Source organism: Mastigoproctus giganteus, chromosome 1 (genome assembly GCF_048544385.1).
Source record: "Mastigoproctus giganteus isolate SK-2022 chromosome 1, ASM4854438v1, whole genome shotgun sequence".
Lineage (NCBI taxonomy): Eukaryota > Metazoa > Arthropoda > Arachnida > Uropygi > Thelyphonidae > Mastigoproctus > Mastigoproctus giganteus.
Window position 1 is genome coordinate 59,261,076 of NC_143575.1, and position 24,172 is coordinate 59,285,247.

At 36.5% G+C, this 24,172-nt stretch overlaps 1 protein-coding gene and 2 non-coding genes across 3 annotated transcripts in view; 2 read left to right on the top strand and 1 right to left on the bottom strand.

Moving 5' to 3' along the window:
• Nucleotides 1–902: 902 nt before the first annotated feature.
• Nucleotides 903–24,172, top strand: part of LOC150090827 (uncharacterized) — a 147,848-nt gene continuing 124,578 nt past the window's right edge. Inside the window, exon 1 of the mRNA XM_090380231.1 lies at nt 903–1,126. The gene's annotated coding sequence lies outside the window, so the exon portion shown is untranslated. The remainder of the gene's footprint in view (nt 1,127–24,172) is intronic.
• On the bottom strand, nt 16,146–16,227 carry TRNAS-UGA (transfer RNA serine (anticodon UGA)). Its single transcript has one exon. It is a non-coding gene; the product is annotated as a tRNA-Ser (tRNA).
• On the top strand, nt 21,700–21,781 carry TRNAS-UGA (transfer RNA serine (anticodon UGA)). The gene has a single exon. It is a non-coding gene; the product is annotated as a tRNA-Ser (tRNA).

Consider the following 24,172-nt stretch of genomic DNA (forward strand, 5'->3'; position numbering starts at 1 on the left):
TGAAGAAATATCTATCTTTTGGATACATCTTTCTTCAGTCATTCGACTACATATTTCAAAAATTTATTTACAAAAACTTTAATCATTAAAATTTTAATTTGGTGACAATTAATAAAAATGTTAATTGTCATAAATTATCCAGGGAAACGTACAGTAATATATTTTTTATAAATATTATTAACACTTTTTTATTCAACATTTATTTAGAATTTACATCTGCATTTTATTTTTTTAAAAAAATATTAAATTATCGAAACGACAGACAGGTAGCGCAGAATATCATTGTTGTTAGTGGACTCCATAGTAACTGATTACAGGATATTATCGAAATTAAAATGTTTTAAGGGGATACGCCTTCATGTTTTTAATCCCCTCGCGGGGGTAGGATTAGCAACATTTAAACAATATCCTGTTTACAATAATATGAAAGCTTTTATTCTTCAAAATCATGAATAATGTTTTACGAAACTACTCTGTTTATGAAGTTCGAAAATTTTTGGCAAACTTCCAAACAATGCAAGTGGATGAGAAGTGAGAATTTTTCTCAGTAGTTCTTTGTGAAATAACTCTAATATTGCAAGAGTGAACTTTATTATTTTGCTCACAATCGATAAGTGTTTTGAAGACAGGCAGTCTAATTAAGGAAGAGATAAGTTGGCCAAAGTAAATAACTCGAAACATGTAACCGACAATCTTTGCGCGAATGGAATTCCGTACTATTCGCGCCCGTAATGGGAGAAACACTTGACCTCCGTGACCTGCGACAACTGTAGTTTACCAGATTCACTGGATTGACACTCACATGACTGCCACAAGTTAGTTCACATGATATGCCTCCGGCTGCACGCGCGAGGCTCGTTCAGGCTCATGGCGCCTAGCAGTGCTACGTATTTACGTGGGCAGGCGGGAAAGGCATGTTCGACTGGCCTCCAGCAGCTTCTCCGACGGGCGTACAGGTACTGTGACAGCCGCTAGGGGATGGAATACCTGAACCGCCCTGTATGCTGACTGAATGGCCGAACCTGTTGGCACAGCTTTCGATGGGAATGTGGCAGACGATAACGTGAGTTTGGTGCGCCAAACGTTCAACTATCTGCTTGATTATTTGCAAAATCGCAAAAGCATAGTAAGTACAAGTTTCATTTGAATTCAGATTTATATATTACCTGTTATTCGACTATTATCGGCTTTTAGTATGAAGTCAACCGTGGGCTGTTGACCACAATGGCTGACTCATGAGCTGAGCGTCTTGACACTAGACGGCAGGCAGTGCTGACATTACAGTACTGACCGTGCTAGTCGCAGCGATGCGCTAGTTTAGAGTGGCTGAGATGGAATATTTTATAAATTATAGAGCGAGAGATAGAGAGGGTAGATATATCGAGGTGTAAAAATCGTAGCTGAGCTGCTAGCCCTCGCAGACGACAACTGGAAATTTTCAGTTGTCGTCTGAAAGTTTCCAAAAGTTTTCTTTGCTTTCTCGGACTAACTGTGACAAAACAGCTGTAGTCTGCGTCTCGTGTGACGTTGTCTTTTGCTCAGTTAATATATTTTTTCTCTTTTTCTGTCTTTCTTTTTTCTTTTTTTTTTTTTTTTTGGAATTTGGCAATAACTATGGAGTAGCTTTGTTCGGTTGGTATTAATCATTACCAAGTTTAAAAACTTGTTATGGAATTCAGTGCCTTTTTTAGTCCCTTATTTTTTAAACTACTTTAGAAAATCCGAATTTATTGAAACAGTTTTGGTTTCATAGTTGGAGATTTATTATCAGTTTTCGATTCAGATCTTTCTAGAATCATTTTTTATAATTTTTTTTTAGCAGCAGATGTCACAATTACTGATCATATTATTTTAAAATATGAGTACATGTATTTTAATTAATTAGAAAGAGCGTAAACTTATAGAGTAACACTTTTTGGCAAATGTTTATGGAATCCTTTCTGTGTCGTGGTTCGAAGGCTTCTCATACGCTGCAGATCCTTGATTTGCATTGCCATAACTGTTCAGGACGATCCAAAAATCATGATCGGTTTGAAAAAAATTGCTGAACTTTGTGTGTTCAGGATTGAGTTTGCAGTGACGTAATCGATTGCTAAGGGAGGAAAGTATTTGCTGAGATGGCTGTATTTTGTAATGCTCGTGTAATGAAAAGCTTAAGATAACTGAAATCAATAGGAAGGAAATCTGTAGGTAATTATTAATTTATTCTGTATTCACCATAATACAGAGGGTTTGCTAAGATATAAAAGAAAATGCTTTTTGCTCAACTATGCCTTATATAGGAAAAGAAAGATTTTATATATGAGAGCAACAGAAACGAAAATTACGTATTTACAAATGATTGGTATATTATTTCTCAAAATAGATTCACCCGCGGTTTAGGCATTTGTGCCATCTGTACATTAGGTGTTTGTGTACGTCTCTCGTAAAAGTCTGATTACTGTGGGCATTGTTGTTTGACAACTTCCTGTTGTCAATCACTTCCCAGTGCCTCGAAAGTCTTGAATTTCTTTTGCGATGATGATTTTTATTCTCTAGTTCAAGGTTCTTCCATCATCCAGTCGCAATTTGATCAAAGAAGTCATTTTCTTCCTCTTCATGTCACATACGTGTTGCAGACAATCTCGCAACATTTTTGTTCATCATCGAGACACTTGTGAACTAACTTTGCTCAGACCTTTCTTGCGCGTTCATCACTGTGAACGCCATATTGCTCTGCTGCTGCTGCTGTTGCTTTTCACTCACTGTGCATGCATGATGTCAGCTTGCTGTATTATTCGGTAAAAGTATTAGTACCAATTGAGAAATTTACTTATCACAGCGCGTAATTTAAATTTCGAAAATCTAAATTTTTTTCCCCCTTTGCTTTGCTTTGCTTTGTTCAGAAAATTTCCCAGAGTTTATGGTGATTATCTCTGATTTTTCTAAAATTGACACGTTTATTTTATAACATTTTTATCCTGCTTGTTTGTATTCTGAAATTTTTTTTAGGATATAAGCAAGATTATTAGAATATATTAAAAAAATGAAGATTGTAATTTTCATGTTTTTTTTCCCTGTTTATTACTAAAAAAAAAATTGTTTTATAGAAAATGACAATCATTATTTGCCATTATTATGATTTCAAAGACCAAACAGGATTTAACAGGATTTTTACAATATAATCGGGGCTTCTTTTATTTATGCACCGTCTCCAAGATGCGCTAGCAGCAATGGCAAACTGACAGGAGACACGGTTTGGGATGTTTTATTTGTATTTTTGAGCTAAAGCAACTAAGGATATTAGGGATCAGTGTACTGTGTCTATAAATTTCGTCTATTGTATGGTCGGTTTGTCTATTTTTTTGTGTGGGATGTTTATTGTAGCAGTCGGAGACTGATAGTTATACAAGTTTCTATGTTTCAAATTTCAAAGTCACTTTTTTGAAAATAGGTGTTTTTACTTTATTTCCTTTCGGGTATTTGATCAGACTTTTTGCATAAAGCCTGGCATGTCTTATGGATTTCCTAGGGCTTTGCACCACTGTGCTCTCACTGACTTTTGTTCAGCCACCCTCTACCATGATGATTACACAAACTGGCGACATCGATGAATTGATCAGACTTTTTGCATAAAACTCCTATGGAATAAACAAAAAAAAAGAACATACCAAATGTAACCCTTGCCACATTTACCAATTTTTTCTTAGTTCATCCATCTTTAAATTTAAATATCTCCAAGTCCCCTTGTGTATCACCTGAGAAGTACAAGGATGCCCCCAGCTTTTTTTACCCTACTCTTTTGGATACCTCAATCACATCACCATGCAGAAGTCTGGTTTGGAAGCACTGTAACTTACACAGAACTCAGGCTGATAATAAAATATCTCCTTATGCCCATAACTAATCCTGTTGCTCTTGTCTGTACCCTATCAAGACCGAAATCTTTCCTAAAATAAGGAAATTATTCTGAGCCTACTAGTACTACTGTCCAAAAGTATGACTGCATTTACTAATCTTGCACATCGCCTACCATTTTTAAGCTTATCCAAATAATTTATGTACATCTTATATTCTCATTCTTTTAAGGCTACAGTCCTACTCATCTTTGTATCATCAGCAAGTTGAAACATTAAACTTCAAATTCCTACATCAATATCATTAATGAATATTAGAAACCGGTAAGGTGCCCAGCTTGCTCGTGACATTGGTTTATGAAGAGCAATGGTCATTTATAACAATTCTGCTTTATACCACTTAATTATCTATTTATCCTTAGTAGTAATCTACTACCTCCTCTCCAACATTACAGTTTGCGCCGTAGCACAGTGGTATCGTCACCGTCCTCCCCACACCGAGTGGTAAAGGCCCGGGTTCGAATCCCGTCGATGATGCCAGAAGCTTTAATGGGCTTTTTTTCACTCCGTGGCTGAGTTAGTCGGTCTCAGGCATAGATAGCAAGGTTTTTCGTCCAGCAAAACAGAAAAATTGCCCATAGAACACACGCAATTAAGATATATATGACACACTGCACGGCAGATGAATTTAATTATTCGGGTGGACTAAAAATAATAGTTTAATAGTTTCTCCAACATTACAACAAATCATACATACACTTGCGCGTAACACAGCGGATATAAACACAATGCTCTCCACACCGGGTGGAACAATTCCCGGGTTTGAATCCTATCGTTGACGCGAGGAATTTTTATGGGATTTTTTTCACAACGTAGTCGAATTAGTCGATCTCAGGCAAGGGCCGCATATTTTTTTTTTTTTTCTGGAAACTTGGATTTTCCCTCCCAGAAACCAAACCAGGCAGATGAACAACTGAATTCATGTAATTTACAGAATATTGGTATTGGTGTTTAAGGGAAAAATTTACAGAATAATATACTGATCCTTTGGTTGCTCTGGCGCTTAACACACACACACACACACACACACACACACACACACACACACACACACACACACACACACACACACACACACACACACACACACACACACACAAAATTCATTCAGGTGGAACTGTATCATAAGCTTTACTAAAGGCTAAGTAAATTGCACCGAAATTATTCTTTGCATCCGTTTCTTCTTGTGGCAACTCCATAGTGGCTAACCAGATTGGTCACATGACTATCGGAATCTGAATTACCATTCAGAATCCAATGGTCTCCTGTTACAATCTGTGAATTTCATAACTTTCTCTGGCACAGAAATAAACTTATGCATTATTTATTTCAAGCTTATTTTCCTCCGAACCACTTGTATGAATAGAAAAGAGTCGGGACCTCACCAACTGTGGGGACTTCGCCCTGGATATTCAGATTTTCACAATTTTGGTATATACTTTGAACAATATCTCTTTGGTGGTATAAAAAGCTTAATAATTTCTAAAATGACTTATTTTAGCATTAGTACTGGTTAAAATTACCAGTTGGTTCTACTGAAAATTAAAATGATATCTAAGATCACTTAATCCTTTTTGAAAATAAAATCCTTTACCCTTGATGGTGGTTAATTTTTGAATGAATCCCACGTTAATACACTGTGATCGTTGCCTATTAATAATTTCTTTTACTTAATATCTTTCTTTAATATGTGACGAATCCTTACTGACAACCACACCAAGAACATTGCTTTCTTTTTTGGTATCTTCAAAGCGTTACTGCAGAGAACAATTACCTAAAAAAACAAAAATGTTTCTTACCGTCTTTGTCATGAGCCTTTGACTCGATAATCAGTGTTGAGTTTCGAATTATATATATATACAATAGAATACCCATGGCGAATATTTCGGCAAAACTGTTTCAGAGAACAAATAAAGATTAATATCGAAGTAATTAAAAACCTTTCCCTTGGCTAACTTCGCTGCTAGCTAAGTGTTAGTGGGACGGACTCGAGTAAATTTTCCCTCCTCAATTTTACTGCTAAGTAAACCTATTGCAAAAAAGAATCAAGTTAAAATCTTGTTTAATCATTGAGTTATTGAAGTTTAAAAAGCATGCCGGGCAGATGGAGGGTGGAACATAAATAAATTATTATATAGATTCTGTTCTATCTGCATTGCCAGTACATTTACTGGCAATGCAGATAGAACTGTATGAACACCATGATTGGTTGTTTTGAATGTAAAAACAGAGGAATAGAAGTCAATACTTTATTCAGCTGGTTATCTCCAACTTTGATAAATGCCTACTTATTTAATAAAAAAATTAATGTTAATTTGAACTAAATTTCAGTACATTAAAAGTGGAATTATTTACTTAAGTGTTTCTTTACATTGCTTATCATTCATTCTACAATAACCGGTCGTTAATTATCATACTTGAGTTGGCAGAAGTCCCATTTGGATACTTAGCTGAAATCCAAGTTTGTTCCGACTTGCTTAGGTTGCTTTCCCAAAGGAAAGTGCATTACTGTTGCTCAGACAGCTGTTTCAGGAGTTGTATTTTCGTCGATGGCTGACTTGGTGCCATCAGTATCATCGAAGTGAAATTAAGTGAACTAAGGCTTCAGGCAGAGATACAAAACGTTACTATACTTACTGTTGGCAAGAGCCTCATTTGTGTACATAGATGAAAATAAGCTTAGATTTCTACAAAATGCACCATGCTCATACTGTAGAGCAAATTGATACGAGTGTCCTGAGCAGTGTTGCCATTTTAGCGGTTTTCCCGCTAGATTTAGCGGAATTGCTTCAGGTTTAGCGGATTAAAATATGAAATAGCGGATAGCGGATTTTTTAGCGGGAAGAGTATAAATGTTTAGCATTTTATATATTTTGGCAATGTAACATTTAAATTAAGAAATATTTATTTAACAAATATTAAATTAATTGTTCAAGTAATTATTTAATTAACAATAAAAATATTTCATAATTGAAATGTTTTATCGATATACATCGTAAACATAGTAGGGATATCATATTTCATAGTTTTTTTTTTGTTTTTTTTTTTAAAGCGAAGAATCGGTTTTATATTATTCTGGAATTTCCCTGAGGAGAACCCCAACAATTTTACGTAGTTACGCCCGCGGTCAAACGACCTGACTGTTGGGTCATAGCTTTAATTGTTGAATCAAATCTAAAAATGTGGGAAAAATTCTAATGACGCCTTTTTTTGAAACCGCGAAGAAGTGGCATTGAATAATTTTTATTCGTCGTATTTGATTGGCTTCCAAGAAATGCGATCCGAATTACCGACATAACATTAAAAGTCATTTAAAAACTTTCAAACATATTAAGTCAGTAGAAGAACCATTTCCACCTAATAGATCAGGCAACCAATCTAAATTAAATTTTCCCACCAAGAATTTACAAACAGTGGAAGCTGAAGCAAAGTTAAGTTTGTTTGTTTGTGCTCACTCGTCAGTACTGGTAATAGACCACCTTGGTGAATTATGTAAGAATGCATTCCAAGATCAAACAGCCAAAACTTTAAAAATTCATCGAACAAAATGCAACGGCGTTATAAAATATATCCTACACCCCCACTTTCAGAAAGATTTATTATAGTCAGTGCTCAATGGCTTTTCAAATTATAGTTTGTTACTAGATGAATCAAACGATATTAGTGTAACAAAACTATTAGGTATTGCAATTGTGTATTATGATGAGCAATTCGATAAAAGAGTTTCTACATTCTTAGCTCTTGTAGAATTAGATCAATGTAACGCTGAAAATATTTCAAATTCAATTAAAATAACGCTGGAAAATATACTCCGGGACGACCAAACGGTCAGAGGAGTTTACAAGATACACAGAATACAAGAAACAGTACCGTATTCAGCAGTCACGGGCTTGAACCCCGGTCACTCAAGGCACGTGTACTTATGCACCCGCGCGCCTGACCACTAGGCTACGGCATCAGAGCCAGTCTGTTTTCAGTATCATTTAATCCACCTTCCATAATTACAATATACCAAAAATAATATTAAGAATTAGTTGAAACGATTTAAACCAGAATTTAAATAATTTGTGGGCATTGGGACAGATAATGCTAGCGTTATGATTGAAGTTAATAACAGCGTTTATACACATTTGAAGTCCGATGTACCGAAATTGATATTAATTAAATGCGTATGTCATTCTTTGCAATTAGCAGTATCTCATGCAACCCGCGAAATATTCCCTAGAAGTCTAGAATTCATGATCGCTGAAACTTATAATTGGTTTAGTAAATCCACTAGTTGACAAAATCAATTTAAATATTTATAAAGTGCCATAAACGATGGTGCAGATCCGAAAAAGATAGTTCATTCGTGTCAAACAAGGTGATTATCCATTGAAGTTGCTATAATAAGAATTTTAGAACAGTATATTGAAATAACTCGTTTGACTGACAAACGTTATACTGCACAACTTCTTTATTCAATGTTCAAAGATGAAAGTAATTTAGCGTATATTTTATTTTTAAAACCTATCTTATCTGAAGTACAAAGAGTAAACAAATCTTTTGAATCAAATTGAAAAAAATGAGCAACAGTATATAAACATTACTCTTGTTAAATGAGAAAACATCAACAATACAATGAAGTTTTGGTCAGAAGTTTAGAAATATCCAGATGCAAGCGGTGAAAATCCATTTAAAGAAATTAGCCAATTTGCATTGGGTATTTTAATTTTGCCATTATCCAATGCAGATGTGGAAAGAATATTCAGCAACTTAAATCTAGTAAAAAACAAAACACGCAACAGAATGAGTGTTGGCATGGTTAATGCAATCTTATCAGTACGATACGGGCTCAAAAGAGTTGAAAAGTGTTGTAAAAATTGTTTTACCTGAAGAAGTGCTTCGCAAAATAGGTACACAAGAAGCATATGATGAGGAGATATTGAATTTCGAAATTAATTTAGATTTTTAGATATTGATTTTATATTAAAAACAGAAAATAAATAACTATTTATATATACTATTTGTTTGTTTGTTTTTATTCACTACAAAGTACAAACAAATGAAATTTTTAAAAATTTGGCGGGTTAAGTGTTAAAAATAGCGGATTTTGAGTATGCGGCTAGCGGGAAATATTATTAAGAGTTGGCAACACTGGTCCTGAGTGTTAAAATAACATTCTCTTTTGGGGCGGTGCTGTTTCTGAAGTGCAAGACAGAAGCAACTCTATAATTGATTTAATTTAATTATCTTATTAATTTTATTAACTTTTGTATTAATTTTCGTCACATATATATGATTGATATATTCTATAGCAAACTTCGTTTGCTTTTAGTTATGTATACAAGTTGTGCTTTTGCTGACTCTCATACATAACCCCAGGGGCTCACATCTGGTGAGTATGGGCTTGGCACACCCAGGGTCCTGAGCTGGATATCATCATTCTTCTATTTCTTGGTGATTCCCTTCTACTTCTCTCTCTCTCTCTCTCAGGGTAATTCAGAATTTTTTTTTTTTTTTTTTTTTGGCTGGTACAGCATAAGCCTCAGACTTCCTTGCACCATATGAATAAGGTTCCAGTTTAACGCTAAGTTAGTTAAATTCTTTACCCGATGAAACTTGTTTGGTTTACATCTCTCGTTTATATCACCTCGTTCAATTTGTTTGTCAAAAGAATCAAGGAAAAGTTAGTGGAAAAGGGGGGGAAAAATGCCGCTTAGGTCCCGATTCGGATCACGAAAAATCAGAAAAATGCATATGAAATTCTTTTATCATTACACTATTGCTTCAATTATTATCGGTTATAACAGGAGTGGCCAACTTAATTTGTGATGCGATCTACTTTTTTCCTTCAAAATGTGCCGCGATCTACCATCTCAAAAATTTCATTGCACAAGGTGCAAAAATAGAAGGATGACTGTATATTTAAAATTCGTCGTGATCGACTGAAATTAAATCCGCGATCGACTCGTTGGCCACCCCTGGGTTATAATATCCTAATTTTGAAATGTCACATTGTCATTTGTGTAAATCCATCAATTACTTAATTTCACATTTAAAACTTAACTCTTTTAATTCGTGATAATGTGCCCTCATAGGTAGTACAGTTGGTAGTACTGATAGGTAGTACAGAAGGTTGATTGCCTTCCTCCCAACCCCGACGGTGGAAAAGACCTGAGTTCGAATCCCATCGATGAAGGGAGGAATTTTTATGGGTATTTTTCACAACGTGGCTGAGTTAGTCGGTCTCAGGCGATGGTATCATGGTTTTCTCTATCCGGATTGTATTCATCCAGAAAATCGACCTCAGAACATACATTTTCGAATGTTGTATAATTTATTTTGTAGATGCAAAACGGGAGGCCATATTCGAGAGCAGTTTTATAATGTATAATAGTTTTAAAATAGCTGAAACAGGATTGAGATAAAACCGGATTGGAAGGGATTAGGTTATGTGTATGTTAACCTAAACAACTAAGCAGCTAACGCCGTGAGGCGTATATTACTTCTGTAATTGTGTACATTATTTGATCAATTTTTTGGTGGAGCTAAAACCCGAGTTTCTGGTCGAAAAGTCTTACATCCCCGACTGAAACCGACCAACTCAGCCACATCGTTGCGAGAAAGGCCCATAAAAACTCCTTGCACCATTGACGGTGATTCGAACTCAGGCATTTTTCGCGCAGTAGAAGGACAGTGATTACAATCACGATGTTACCAGCGAGGGCGGTTGGAGGGGAGTAGAAAAACGATGAAGGTTATAAATTCTAAATAAGCTAGCTCACAGAACACATTTATGTTTCATAAATTGAAAACATTTATTCAGTAATATAACCCAGAGGAACTTCTAACAGGAGAGTTTTATTTTGCAATGATGCATGCCTACGAGGAAAGAAAAAAGTTAGCACAGTATTAATTATGCAGACATCAAGGGAAGTAGGACATTGGACTTTTTTTTTTGCTTCCTGGAAAGTCAAACATATTGACGCTATGCCAACTCCTGTGAAAAACATAGGAAGATCTGACTTTGCCGAGTAGTCGGGGGCGAGAGTGCAGTGGCACGTGCTCTTTGAGTATTAGTAGTGGAAAATTATGCAAGATTATGCAGCATCAGAAAAAAAAAAAAAAAAACAATGCAGCCCATATTCCCGTGGTTGAAGAACGCGTGACTGCTAAACGCGATTAACGATTGTATCCATGATTTATTGTCAACTCCTCTGACCTGGTGGTCGTGCCCGAGTATAAACAAGATTTATGATTGAGAATTTTAACTGGTATTCAGAGTTATGCAATATAACACAGCGATCGCGAAAAATAAAAAGGAAATTATTAATAAAATCATTTTATAAAATGTAACTGACTGTTAAAAGATTTTAAAACAATGTGTGTGTGTGTGTGTGTGTGTGTGTGTACACGGGATATTTGTATGTTACGCGGGCTGAAAACCGTTGAATAACACACAGCAATGCCTACTCCATCTCTTCCCCTGCGATCTGATAACTATATCTCCAATGAAAAGACAAATTCCTCCAGTGGATGACCAGATTCAGTTTACATTTTCTTTTTAGCACCATTCTGAGTAATATTCTACTGAAGTTGAACTATCAATTCTTGGAAAATCCTGTATTTAATAATAATAATAAAAATAAATAATAATAACATTTACAAATTTCACCATCATCACTTTAAAATGCATTCTATTCCCATTGGGCTTAGGAAAGCAGAAAGGTGTGGGAAAATGATAGTAGGAGGGAAGAAGAAGAAATGCAGTCGAGAGGAAAGGGACAGTTATTACTCACACTCACTCACTGAACTAAACCACTCATAAATTCCTCGAATAGGCAACGCTTCCCATTAGAGAAGACTATTGGTACCTATTCGCGGTAACGCGGGTGCCATCAAGAACCCTCCTTCCCTTAAGGTTCGGCAGTGTTTATGAGTCGGTTTCACTCATAAACATTGCCGAACCTTTATAATTAAATACAGTAATTATTGCCATGACTACTGCCTCTTATAAGGTAATGGTGAGCAAAAAGTGAATCGCAGAATGTTTTCGAGAGATCTCTCGAAATTGTTCTGATTTTGTGCCAAAGAAACTAAGAGAATTAATCGGTCAGTTTTTTCTCGGAGGATACTCGACACTTCTTCGTTGGCTATTCACCAGTCTGTAAAATGATTATCAAAATAAACCCTGACAATACGACGATAATGTGGGAATGCTCCTTCTGTTCAAGAAACCACGAATTCTTGAAATTATTCTTCGTAATGATGGCTGTGTGGCAAATTCACGTCTCCACTGTCTTCGAACTTCAAAGCCATTCTTCAGTGATCGCTTTCCATTACGGATCTCATTTTGCATTTGATGATATCCAGCCCAGGGGAGCTGGATATCATTATTCTTCTCTCTCTCTCAGGGTAACTCAGAAATTTTTTTTTGGCTGGTGCAGCATAAGCCTCAAGCTTCCTTGCACTATATGGCTAATAATAATAATAATGCTATCTTATATCAGAAAAACATACTATTCAAAGCCAAAAAAAAAAAAAAAAAAAAAACTATAAATACGTGATTTATGATTAAAATTTTCTCGCGTCTGAGCGGAGAAAGCCCGAGTTCGATCCCCTCAATGACGCGAAGAATCTTTATGGTCTTTTCTCACAACATGGTTGAGTTAGCCGGTCTCACGCGAGGTTTATGTCGTTTCTCGCATTTAAGAACATTGAATTAATCTCTTTATTGCGATGTAACATAACCCTCCTCGGCAGCCTAGGTGCCCCTTGTTTGGAGAAGTCCACGTTCAATTCTCATTAATGACTGGAGGAATATCGGAAGTCATTTTCTTTCTAGGCTGTAATTAACTGCAGAACTCATAAATTGTCCCGTGAACACACATTTCTACAGACAATAGAAATGTGTGTTCACGTCCACAGATAATATCATCAAAGTTAATCCGTCATTTATTTAAAAGAAAAGACACTCTCTTACATGCCACACAATAGCTCTGTGTGTGTGTGGTATGTGAAGCCACCAATCTCGCAAACATCAGCCTGAATCAGAGGGAATTGTGAGATTGACAAGGTTTAGTCTCTTCTGTAAGAAAGCCGTCTGTCTACCCTTCTATTAACTTTTAGCTGTTTCCCACTGCCTGTCAAAGATGTTTCTAGTTATGAATCAGTACATCACAAAATGAAATGGTCAATCTTGCCTTTAAATAAATGGCAGATTAACCTTTTTGTCGATGCTATTTGTTAGAAAGTAGTACGTAGTACAACACCATGGCAACTCATGGCAAAGGTGAAGTATGAGCATTAGGATCACTGCTTTTTTTTTTTTTTTTTTTTTTCGTGGCAGATGCAGAGTATTTGAAATTCTAATATTAAATACTAATAATGTTCGTAAATACTAATACTAAAGCAGAAATTTTATGTCTGACAAATAGAAAACACATTTTTATTTCATTTCTTTTATCCATATTTATCTCGGGTTGATCAAACAAACAATATGGTAGACGCATATCAAAATTCTTGATTGAAGCATCGTAGAAAGCTTGAATTTTAAGAATGATGATCAATTTGAATTAAGTATATTTTAACTAATAAAAATATATGGAATTTGCTTTTCTTTTACTAAGAATTTTTTTAAAATACGGTAATTGTTTAAACACTTTTTATTTGACTAATGTACAAGTTAGTGCAATTGCATCATTCCAGTACATAGCCAATACTTAAGTAGTTATAAATTAGCATCATTAAATATATCTCATATTGTGAATAATCGTAATCAACACTTTTTGTTTAAAATTATAATAAAAGTATAAATAAATACATAGCGTGGATTTTGCTAATTTCCATATTAACAAATGTTATATTAGACGCAGTTCTTAAGCATTTCATTAGAGTTAGAATTTCATTATAGAGGTTTTTGTTATATTTTAAGAACATCTTGGATTTTTGCACTTTCCAATCGTTCTCCGTTTCCTTTTCTCACTTCGTTCAAATAGTATTCTAATTTTTGAAAGACGTTCCATTACAAAAGGATCCCCGTGTTTTATCTTTCTGAAAATATCTAATGTACTTCGACGCACCTTTGCATAATTTAAATCTTTTCGGTTTTGCTTTGTTCTGTCCCCCCCCCCCTTTTTTTTGGCGACATGTATTCCACCATAGTTGGCTTGTGCTACGGGGAGTTTTGTGATTTCATTTACTGTCTGAGATAAGAATCAAAGTCCATTTTTCATATGCACTTTCGCATGGCCATCTGTTTCTGAGGATTGTGTTAAAGGGCATTAACAAGTTCTCGGAAGTAGTTTATTATTATTATTTTTTTCATGAAATATGACAAGGTGAAATGCCCAAAGGACCTTCTTTCTTTTTCAGATATTGCATTTCTCATTAGCAGACCCACTTATGTGTTATGCCACCATGGTGATAGCGGCTACACCACTGTCGACACATTTCGAAAGTCTTTTCAAGTGAGGTGTGTGATTTTCTCCACTCTAGCATGGAACATCCAAAAATATGGCCGCCATGTAAAGCATTCCAAATTACATAATAGTGATCGTTCACAGCCCTTTCGACTTCATTTGCGGTCGTTTCTTGGGATGGGGGGTGGGGGGGGGCGAAGGGTGCAACGCATTCCCGATCCCGATTAAAACCGGCCCCAAATCTAAAGAAATGGAGACTCCCCAGTTCCGGCACAGACCACTGTGGGCAGTGAAGGAATTAAAGTTAGGAACTTCCTGGATGAGACTTGGAACGGAAGGGCCACCATCCTAACACCTATCGATAGCTGGAAACCGCGTGATAATGCACACGACTTCCTCTTTGAACAGTAAAGGGAGCAGACTGCTGGAGCTAGGACAGTTGTATTCTTCTGTACGGAACTTTCGCTCCCTCTTCAAGGGTAAGCGCCGAGGAAGGAACAAAAAATAAATAACTCACCACAGTCGCTTGCTGCAGTGGGTTAATTTGCATTTGTAATGGTCGCCTGTACAGTAGGACTGGAAGAACACCGATAAATATCTCCCCCAAACCAGTGGGTTTCCTGCCTGAGTTTTGCTAACAACGGTTGTTTGGTTTAGGCAGTTGCTGACACACAACGTATGAAACCTGGAGACAAGTTTACTAGCTTATAAGTCAAGGCTCACTTGGTCGGTTGATGATCGTCATTAAAATGACGCATGGTTGGCAACCACAGAGTAATAGTCCCTCCCACCAGTCAAGGGAAGGGAGTGAGGTGTACTGAATGTTCTTCAAACCTCTGTACACGTCTTGCCGGTGGCATTATGCAGTTGAAAGATGGTCGGAATTACGATATTCAGACAGTCTACAGCTGCTAGACATTGATACGGTATCAGAGGATCCAAAGATTCCCAACAAAACACTCTTCAGCCCTCACACCACCGCTCCGAACCTGCATTGTACGATAGCTAATATTGAATGTGGCTGCTTACAAACATGCTGTTTCAGATACAGACATACAAACACTGCCACGCATCCTTCTTTCAAACACAAAAAATAAACGGTTTCCTACGTTACAATGGCTCTTTCTCCATCACTGTATGAATTTGCGTTATATTGTGGGTAACTGCATATAACGTTTGATTGTCCTGTGACAAAATTACTTTGTTCTGAGTCTATTTTATTTGATGATACATCGCAGATCATGTTGGAGGATATTTTGTTCTGAAACGAAGTGAGGAAGATTGTGACCCTTTGGGAAGTTTTGTTTAATTTCTTATCTTTTTATTCAATTTCTCTTTAATTTTATCTAATAAGTGTAACGATTAGCAACCTGAAAAACAGGAAAGGACATAAAGTACACGTGCTTGAAATCCTCGCAGGTGGCACAGTGGCTATAATCATCAGATTAACAATTTACAAAATTTTAATGTAGTCAGTATATGGTATTTTAAAATCCAGTCGACTGGGGACGACAAACACTTATTTGGTAAGTAATGGGTACGAAACCAGCTAGCGCAATTGCAGTGCATGATGGGAACAGTCAAAACAATTACTTTTCTGTAATTTAATACAATTTTTGATACCTCTGTTAATAGAAGTCAGTTACTCAATAAATTTGAACGTGAGTATTTTTTCGTGGGTAGAGCAAGTCCTTCGCGTTCTAACATGTGCCTGTTTTTGTTGAAAACAAAGGAATATCTTATGAAATATTATTGACATAAATCAAGTTCCACAGATTGTCAATCTATTGTAAACTGTACAAGTACATATTTAAATTAAATTATTAAAAGAGAAAAATAAAATTTTCGCAGTCGGCAGGATTCGAACCTGCGCGGGAATAACCCAATGGATTTCAAGTCCATCGCCTTAACCACTCGGCCACGGCTGCTTGTAGCAGAAGAGCCGTTAAGATATCAATAATAGATAGAAATAACATTTTTCTTCATTAAATTTTTTACTTTTTGTATCGAAAGTTGTTAGGTAGGTAATCTTTCTTACTGAATAATAATATTAGGAACTATAATAATAATAATAATCTTCAGTTAGAAAATTATTACTTGTTAATTAACTTTGGTTAATTATTGTAGATAACAAGTATGTGCGGTATGGTTAATTAAGAATTAATTAATCATGCCGCGGTATGGTTAATTCTTAATTAATTAATTAAGAATTAACCAGACCGTACATACTTCTTTCTCGTTTCAAAAAATATAAATCATTATGCAACTATTCATGTTTAAATATTATGTTAGTTAAACATTGATCACCTGTTTCGCATTAATTTCTTTATTTAATCTAGTTAACATAACATAACCAAAAGTAATCGATACCCTAGGTTATCTGAACAAATAAAGGAGTGCAGTTGTTTTCTTACCTAATAATACACTAATGAGAACCGTGCGAAATTATGTTTAATTGACAGCAAGCTAGACCACTTAACAAGTACTGCGTGAAATGGGTTCCCACGGTTGCTAACCTTTCAGGCTGCTTAAGTTTCTTACCTGTATTTCAACTTCTGCATCTGTTACAGGGATGCGAGCCAACGAATAATTTGCTACCAAGAGAACGAAATGAATTAACAAACACTCTTTTCCATTGAAAATGGCATAGCTTAAAAATAATACAATAAAATGCTGGATATGCTCGAAAACGATGCAAACGTTCACTTCTCTTGAAAACTTTTGTGCGTGTCTAATCTGCTGTCACCAACTTCGTAACCCATTATGCTAACACCTTTTTTCATAGCTAGAACCTCTGTTATTATGTGGAACACACTTTCAGTTGAGATACTCAAGACACTGGCAATGTACCGAACTGTCACTGATCACCAGATCATGCACACTATAAAAAAACTTGTGGATTGATAGACGTTGCAGGTCTTTCATATTTTTTAGGTCATATTCCAGGCTCTCTCCCTCGTTTAAATTCTGCTGCCCACTTCTTAACCATGGAATAGAAAGGGGCCGCCTCCCCCAACGTTGTAACCATATCCTCATGAATTGCCTTTGGCGTTAGTTCCTTTTTTTTCCTCAAATGTTGCATGTCTGCTCGGTGACTGATTTTGCCACCTTTCTTCATTCACACGACTTTATTGATTCCAAGATCTATAATTAAAAAAAAAAAAAAGAAAGAAAAGAAGATGTTATTGAAATTGCATGAAACTTGGTGGGTAAGTATTTGAAGCGTTGTATATTTAGTGCAGAATTTTTAACACTGTACTACTACCCTTTCATACTCAGGTCCGGAACTTTTCAAATGCTCGCCGCTCTGAATTGTCCCTGTGGTTTTCGTGGAGGTTTTAGGAACTGCAAATTCTGATTATTACGTGAACGTCGCTTTTTTACTAAACATGACTTGCTTCAAAACTTTTACATCTTGTATCAGCTTGTCACATTAATCAAAAATTCAAAGTCTTTACACTATTAGGTTCAGTTGCTTATGAGGCCCATTCTTCCCGGTTAATAGGGCAGTTCCAGATTTCAAAATGTGATTTTGTGGTACACTCCCAATTTTTGCTGAATGGTTTGTCTTTTTGGTTCTGGCATCCCCATTCTACAGCTCTAGATTTCGTTGCACGCCATATTACGAATTTGTCGTCAAGTGAGATAACCCCAAAAACGTCCACAAATTTATGTTTTTACCTGGATAATCACAATAGATTATATGTATTAAGTACGTAGCTTTCTGGCGTACTGTAATTATACTAACTGAATTTTAACCTGTTAGATTTTAGACTCTCAAATAGATGTACAGACATTTTCAGACATCTATATGATACTATTCTAGTATCATATAGATGTTTGAAAACTCCTCTGACCGTTTGAAACTCTTTGAAAATCCTCTGACCGTTTGGTCGTCCCGGAGTATAAACAGAAAATTTATTTATTTTATCATATCGCAAAGGACTCAACCATTGGAGGGGAAAAATTTTCCCGGAGCTTCGGAGAAAATTTTTTCCTGTTGGAAGGAGTAGTTGAGAGCAAATAACCTTCAACGGAAAAGAGAGGACATCGGTTTGTACCCAAACATAAATTTTTGACAGATCCCATTAATTCTTTGGCTAGTGGAGACACAGATCGCGTAATTCTCTCAGGAATCGTATGACCAGTCTTATTACAGTAATTCAAACGAGAAGATTCTTCACAATATGAGAAGACCAATATCATGTTGTGAAACCTTTCACAGAGTTAATCTCATATTGCACTGCTCCAATGTCATTACATAGGCCGCGGTTTCGACGCTGATTGGGGTTGAAATACATACACTGGCCAAAAAATACGAACCTTTATTCAGTATCGAATTCGGCCGCCTTTGTTTCGAATAACATCAAGTGTGCGGTGCAGCATGGATTCGCTAAGGTGTTTTTGTACGTTTTGGTCTAATTGTGACCATTCTTCCAGCAAAATATCGCATAGCTGCGACGAAGTTGAAGGAAGAGGACTTCGTTGCCGAATAGCTCTCTCCGGCACGTCCCATACATTTTCAACAGGATTGAGATCAAGTGAATTTGGGGGCTAGGGAAGATAGTGGAAATCCTTATCATGTTCTTCGAACCATTCTCGCACGATGCGCTAAGTTGTGGCCATCACCATCGGGATGAAAACGTAACATTGAATGGTGCAGTAGATCTGATACAAAACTCAGGTACTCCCTGGATGACATTCGACCGGTATCAACGGATCCAGTCTGTGCTAATAAAACATTCCGCATATCATGATACCACCTCCAATGCTTGGGTTGTCTTAACAAGGCAGGCAGAATCCATCGCTTCTTGAGGTTAAAAATGGATTTCCACTTCTTCCATTGTTTCGCTGCCCAATCATGTTTCCTGGCACCACTACAAGCAGATTTTTCTGTTTTTCTCTGAAACAAGTGGCTTCCGAATAGGCAGGCGACTGCCAGTTCCCAATTTCTTCAATTCCTTACGCATGGTACGGGTTGAAATAGAGCAGTTCTGAGTTTGGTTGAATTCAGATGTTATTTTCTGCACACTGAATGTCCTATTTTTCCGTACATTGATCCTTAAAGTACGACGACTTCGGCCTTGAATTATAGTTTTTCCTTTCAGTTGTGGAAAACCATTTGCTTTCCGGTAATTAAAAACCTTTGAGATGGGTGCTGTTGAGAAACCTGTTATGTCTTTTGTTTCTTGAATCGTGGCTCCTGCTAAACGTGCATTCACGATAAGACCTTTTTCGAAGTCTGATTAATCACGCGTTTTTTCCCCATTCTGTCTTCAGATTACTGCAGTCAAAGAGCCTGTGCTGATTTTTTGCTCAAGAAGGCAACAATGTCATCAACCCACGCCACACTTTTCTTTTCATCCATTTGCATTTATTCTCTGTGACGGTCTTAATACCAAAAAAAAAAAAAAAAAAAAATTATTTTCTTTTTTTTTTCGGCCAATGTATATTATTAAATAATTTCAACTTCTGCGGTGTTATTACAGTTAAATAGAAGAAGAATACAGTAAAAGAAGAGGTTTTTAGAGAAGAGGAAGTATTCGTTTGTTAAATAATAATTAAAAATCCATTTTTATTTTATTTTTATAGTTACCTTTAGCCATACGACTGTTTTTTCTAAAAAAATTAAAAAGAATCTTACAATTAAAATACTTCTAAATAAAAAAAAATGCATTTGCTCAGTAGGAAGTTTTAAGTATATACGAGAAGCTTCACTTTCAAGACGAGTCGCCTCAGTGTTCTACTCAGTCTTCTACTACTCCAAGTTAATAATATCACTTCTCTATCTAGATAAGTAAGGAGTAGACGGCCTCTGTAGCTGAGTGGTCAAGGGCAGGAGTGCAGTAGCAACGCTCTTTGAGTATATAATCTTTATTGTATACAAACGTGGTATATACAATAGACCCTTCATAGCAGCAATGCCAGTAGACCAGGGCTGACTGCTAAATACGGTCGATTTGTCAACCCGCACCGGACCAGCGTGGCAGATTATGATCTATTTCCCTCGACATGATTGGTTGAGCAGGCTTCCACCCTGCAGTGGATTGATAATGGCTGCTGCTTACCCTTTTCTTATTATCGACTGGTCGTTTAGATTAGGGTCGGTGTGTGTTAAGCACCAAATGAACTAACTCCATGACGTATCAATATGTTATGCCATATAATTGAGTGTATTCATTGGTCGATTTGCTCTTTGCAGAGCAAGTTGTAGTTTTTACTGTGAGATCCAATAAAAACAGTGGCGAAGTTACCATACCTCCAGGTTTAGGGAGTCTGGCCTTACGGAAGCCATGGGTTCCGTTCCGAATCCCTTGCCCTTCTGTTCCGAAAGGCAAGGGATTCTTGATGGGTAGTTGGCATGACATGGGGTGGGAGGGGCGTCGTGAGTCTGGGTACAGAATTTTTAGTTTCGCTATTGAATAAAAATCTGTTATGCGTGTAAAATGTCTCATAAAATTACTCAAACTTTTTATGCTAGAAATACATTTCAACGGAACGGTTTTGAAGCATTTCTTGTGAACAAACAATTCGACCTTCTATTAGGGGAATAAATCTTAAGCAGATATATAAATAACTCTTAAATAGAGAAATCGATCTCAAATTTGTAAAAGAATAGCACGATAAAAGAACGTACAGGGCACTTAGCGTACTCAGTAGCATGATATATACGACAAATCGATATATTTGCGATATATTGAGGCAAATATCGATATTTTGTATATATTTTAATTTTGCCAGCTCATTAGTTTATTTTTACATAATGAATTTATGTGTGCTTATGGTGCTCCCCGCCAGTAGAAACATGTCTTTAAAGTTTATGTTCCCGCCCTTTTTTTTTTCATCTGAGATTGATGGTCTGTGTAGCGTTTCAACAAGCGCTGCATCCGTTTAGAGTTTTCAAAAATTCCAGAATCGTGTCCAATTCAAAATTTATTTTGGAAAGGCATTACAATCCGAGCAGACTCAAAGTAAAACGTCGCCCCATGCGAAATCTACTTTCAGTGCACCTACCATTTTTATTGGTATTAGTAGTAGGTGAGTTGTTGTTGTTGTAGTAGGGTTTTAGGAACATTAGCGACTAAGGCCATATTGCTCCGTGTACACTATCTGTAAATTTCGTGTTCTGAGGTAGATTTTCTGTTTGTTGGACGAAAAACCCATGCGACCATCGCCTGTGAGACTGACTAACTCAGCCACGTTGTGAAAAAGGACCATAAAAATTCCTCATGTCCTCGACAGAACTCTAACTAGGTCTTTTCCGCCGGTTGTGGGGAGGACGGCGATTCTACCAACTGTGCACTAGGTGTCACACGAGGGCACTAGGTGAGTGAGATGTAGAATAAACACAAATATAATAACATAAATAGTTTTAGATTATCATAAGAACGCAAATACGAGCAGCCGTGGCCGAGTGGTTAAGGCGATGGACTTGAAATCCATTGGGTTATTCCCGCGCAGGTTCGAATCCTGCCGACTGCGAAAATTTTATTATTTCTCTTTAAATAATTAGTTCAGTTTAAATGTTCTACTTGTTTATAGGCATATAAATTTCTTATAAGCCTATATATATAAAAAAATCCCCTGGCATTTAACTGCTGTGAAGGGAATTTGTCACTCACCAATGTAACACTTTACTTACTTTGGGAGAACAAATAAAGATTTATTTATAAACTTAAAATATAAATACTCTAAAATATTTCTGAGTTCATTACGCCACACCTTTTTTTTTTTTTTTTTTTTTTTTTTTTCCTTCTTGTTCAGTGAAACTGGACTTTTCACCTTACAAACGAACTACACCTCAGCGCTCCAACTTGCACATGCGTTTTAAAAGATGTATACATTTCACATAGAAGAAAGTGGAAACAGTAGAAAGTGCCCTCGCTGAAAATTAGAACCCTTTATTTAATATCTAGTAGGGCCACATTTTGCCTGAATTACAGCCCGTACACGTCGTGACATAAATTCCACTAACTCTCTGAGGGAGTCTAGCTCCAGTTTTGACCATTCTTCCATCGGGACGTTTGTCAGCTGTTGCATTGTAGTCGTTAGAGAATTGAGAAGTCGAACTGCCTTTTCCAACATATCCCAGACATTCTCTGATGGATCCAGATCTGAAGAATTAGGCAGCCAATGTAGATGTTGGAGAGCTTGGAAATGTTCCTCGAATCATTCAGATACAATTTTTCCACGGACAGTGCTAGCACTGTCGTCTTGAAAGTATCCATCGCAATCCGAGTAAAAATGAAACATTTCAGGATGAAGCTGGCCCAGTACAACAGAAGGATATTCATTTGAGGTAACACGACCTTCTAACCATATCAGCGGACTCAGTCCGTACCAACAGAACATACCCGCTACCAAGATACCACCTCCAGCCGCTTGAGTGGTGGACACGAGACAATCTGCATGTATGGTTTCATGAGGTTCACACAACACGTTCACCCTACCATCGATGTAAAAAAAGTGTGAAATCGGGACTCATTACAACACGTGACTGTTTTTCACTGTTTCACATACCAGCCTTGGTGTTGCAGCACCACTTTAGTGGAATCTCGCTTTTTTACAGAAAGAAGTGGCTTTCATATAGACACACGATTACTAAAGCCCAGATTCTTCAACTCCCTCTGCACAGTTCAATTGTAAATGGATCTTTCTTTGCCTAAATAGAATTTTTCAGTCATTTGATGCACATTGGACCTTCTATTCTGGCACACATTTTGCTTTAAACAGTTGCCATCTCGTTCTTGGAGTACCGACTTTCTGCCACATTTCTTGCTTTTAGAGATGCATTCTCCTCTCGTCTTTCACTCATTGTATACTTTTGAGATGGTTGCTTTCGACCAGTAATTTTCAATATCCAGTAACTCCTGCTAAACGTTCTCCAACAGTAACACTCTTCTGAAAATCGGAAAGTTCACCAGTCTTCTCCATTATTGGATCGACTAAGAAGCCTCAGGAAAGCGTACAGTATTTTTCTGATATCTAGGAACTTGTGATCAAACCATGTGACATGTGAACATGTGTGTGTATAGGTAGGGTGGCTCCTAGAACGTCCGTTCAAATCCACCTCGTTTCTTTGTACGTTGAACAGACTCTGCAAAACAGGCCAGCGTGTAATAGTTCAATGTTCGTGTAGTTAATGCATGTTGTGTTGTTGTGTTATGCTGACCTCTTGGCTACCTAGAAGCAGCTATCACCAGGAAGGCTGCTTCCAGATACTCGTCCACATCACGGGAAGGTGGGCCAGTTCCAGTAGATGGGACGCATAAGGTCTCAGGTTATGAGACAACAACAACACAAAAAAAAAAAAAAAAAAAAAAAAATCCTCTGGGGGCCCAATCCAGAGCTAAAAAAAAAAAAAAAAATATATATATATATATATATATATATATATATATATATATATATATATATATATATAATAAAAATAAATAAAATATAAATAAAAAAAATAATAAAAAAAATAAAAATAAATAAATAAAATAATAAAAATCCTCCTCATCATCACCATTAGTCTCTTGAGCATTCTGGACACACTTCAGTAATCTTTCCAACACACTATTCTGGTTCAACTGTTTAACAGGCGTTTCCTCAATTCAAAGGCTCCCTTTGCAAAATCCTGGAATAATTGAAATACACTCCTATTAGATAAGAACATCTCTTCCCGGCCTAACTCATTCTCAGTAATGATTTCCCTGATTATTTCCCTGACAGTATCGTAAATTGTACACACATATAATATATGGTGCCAACTTTCAACCTCTCCACAAAAACAGATCTGTATCCGAAAGTCCCAACTGAAATAATTTCACTTTCATTGAGCCGTGACCTGTTACTAAAAATGATGTTTGTAAACTTGGTGTAAACCAG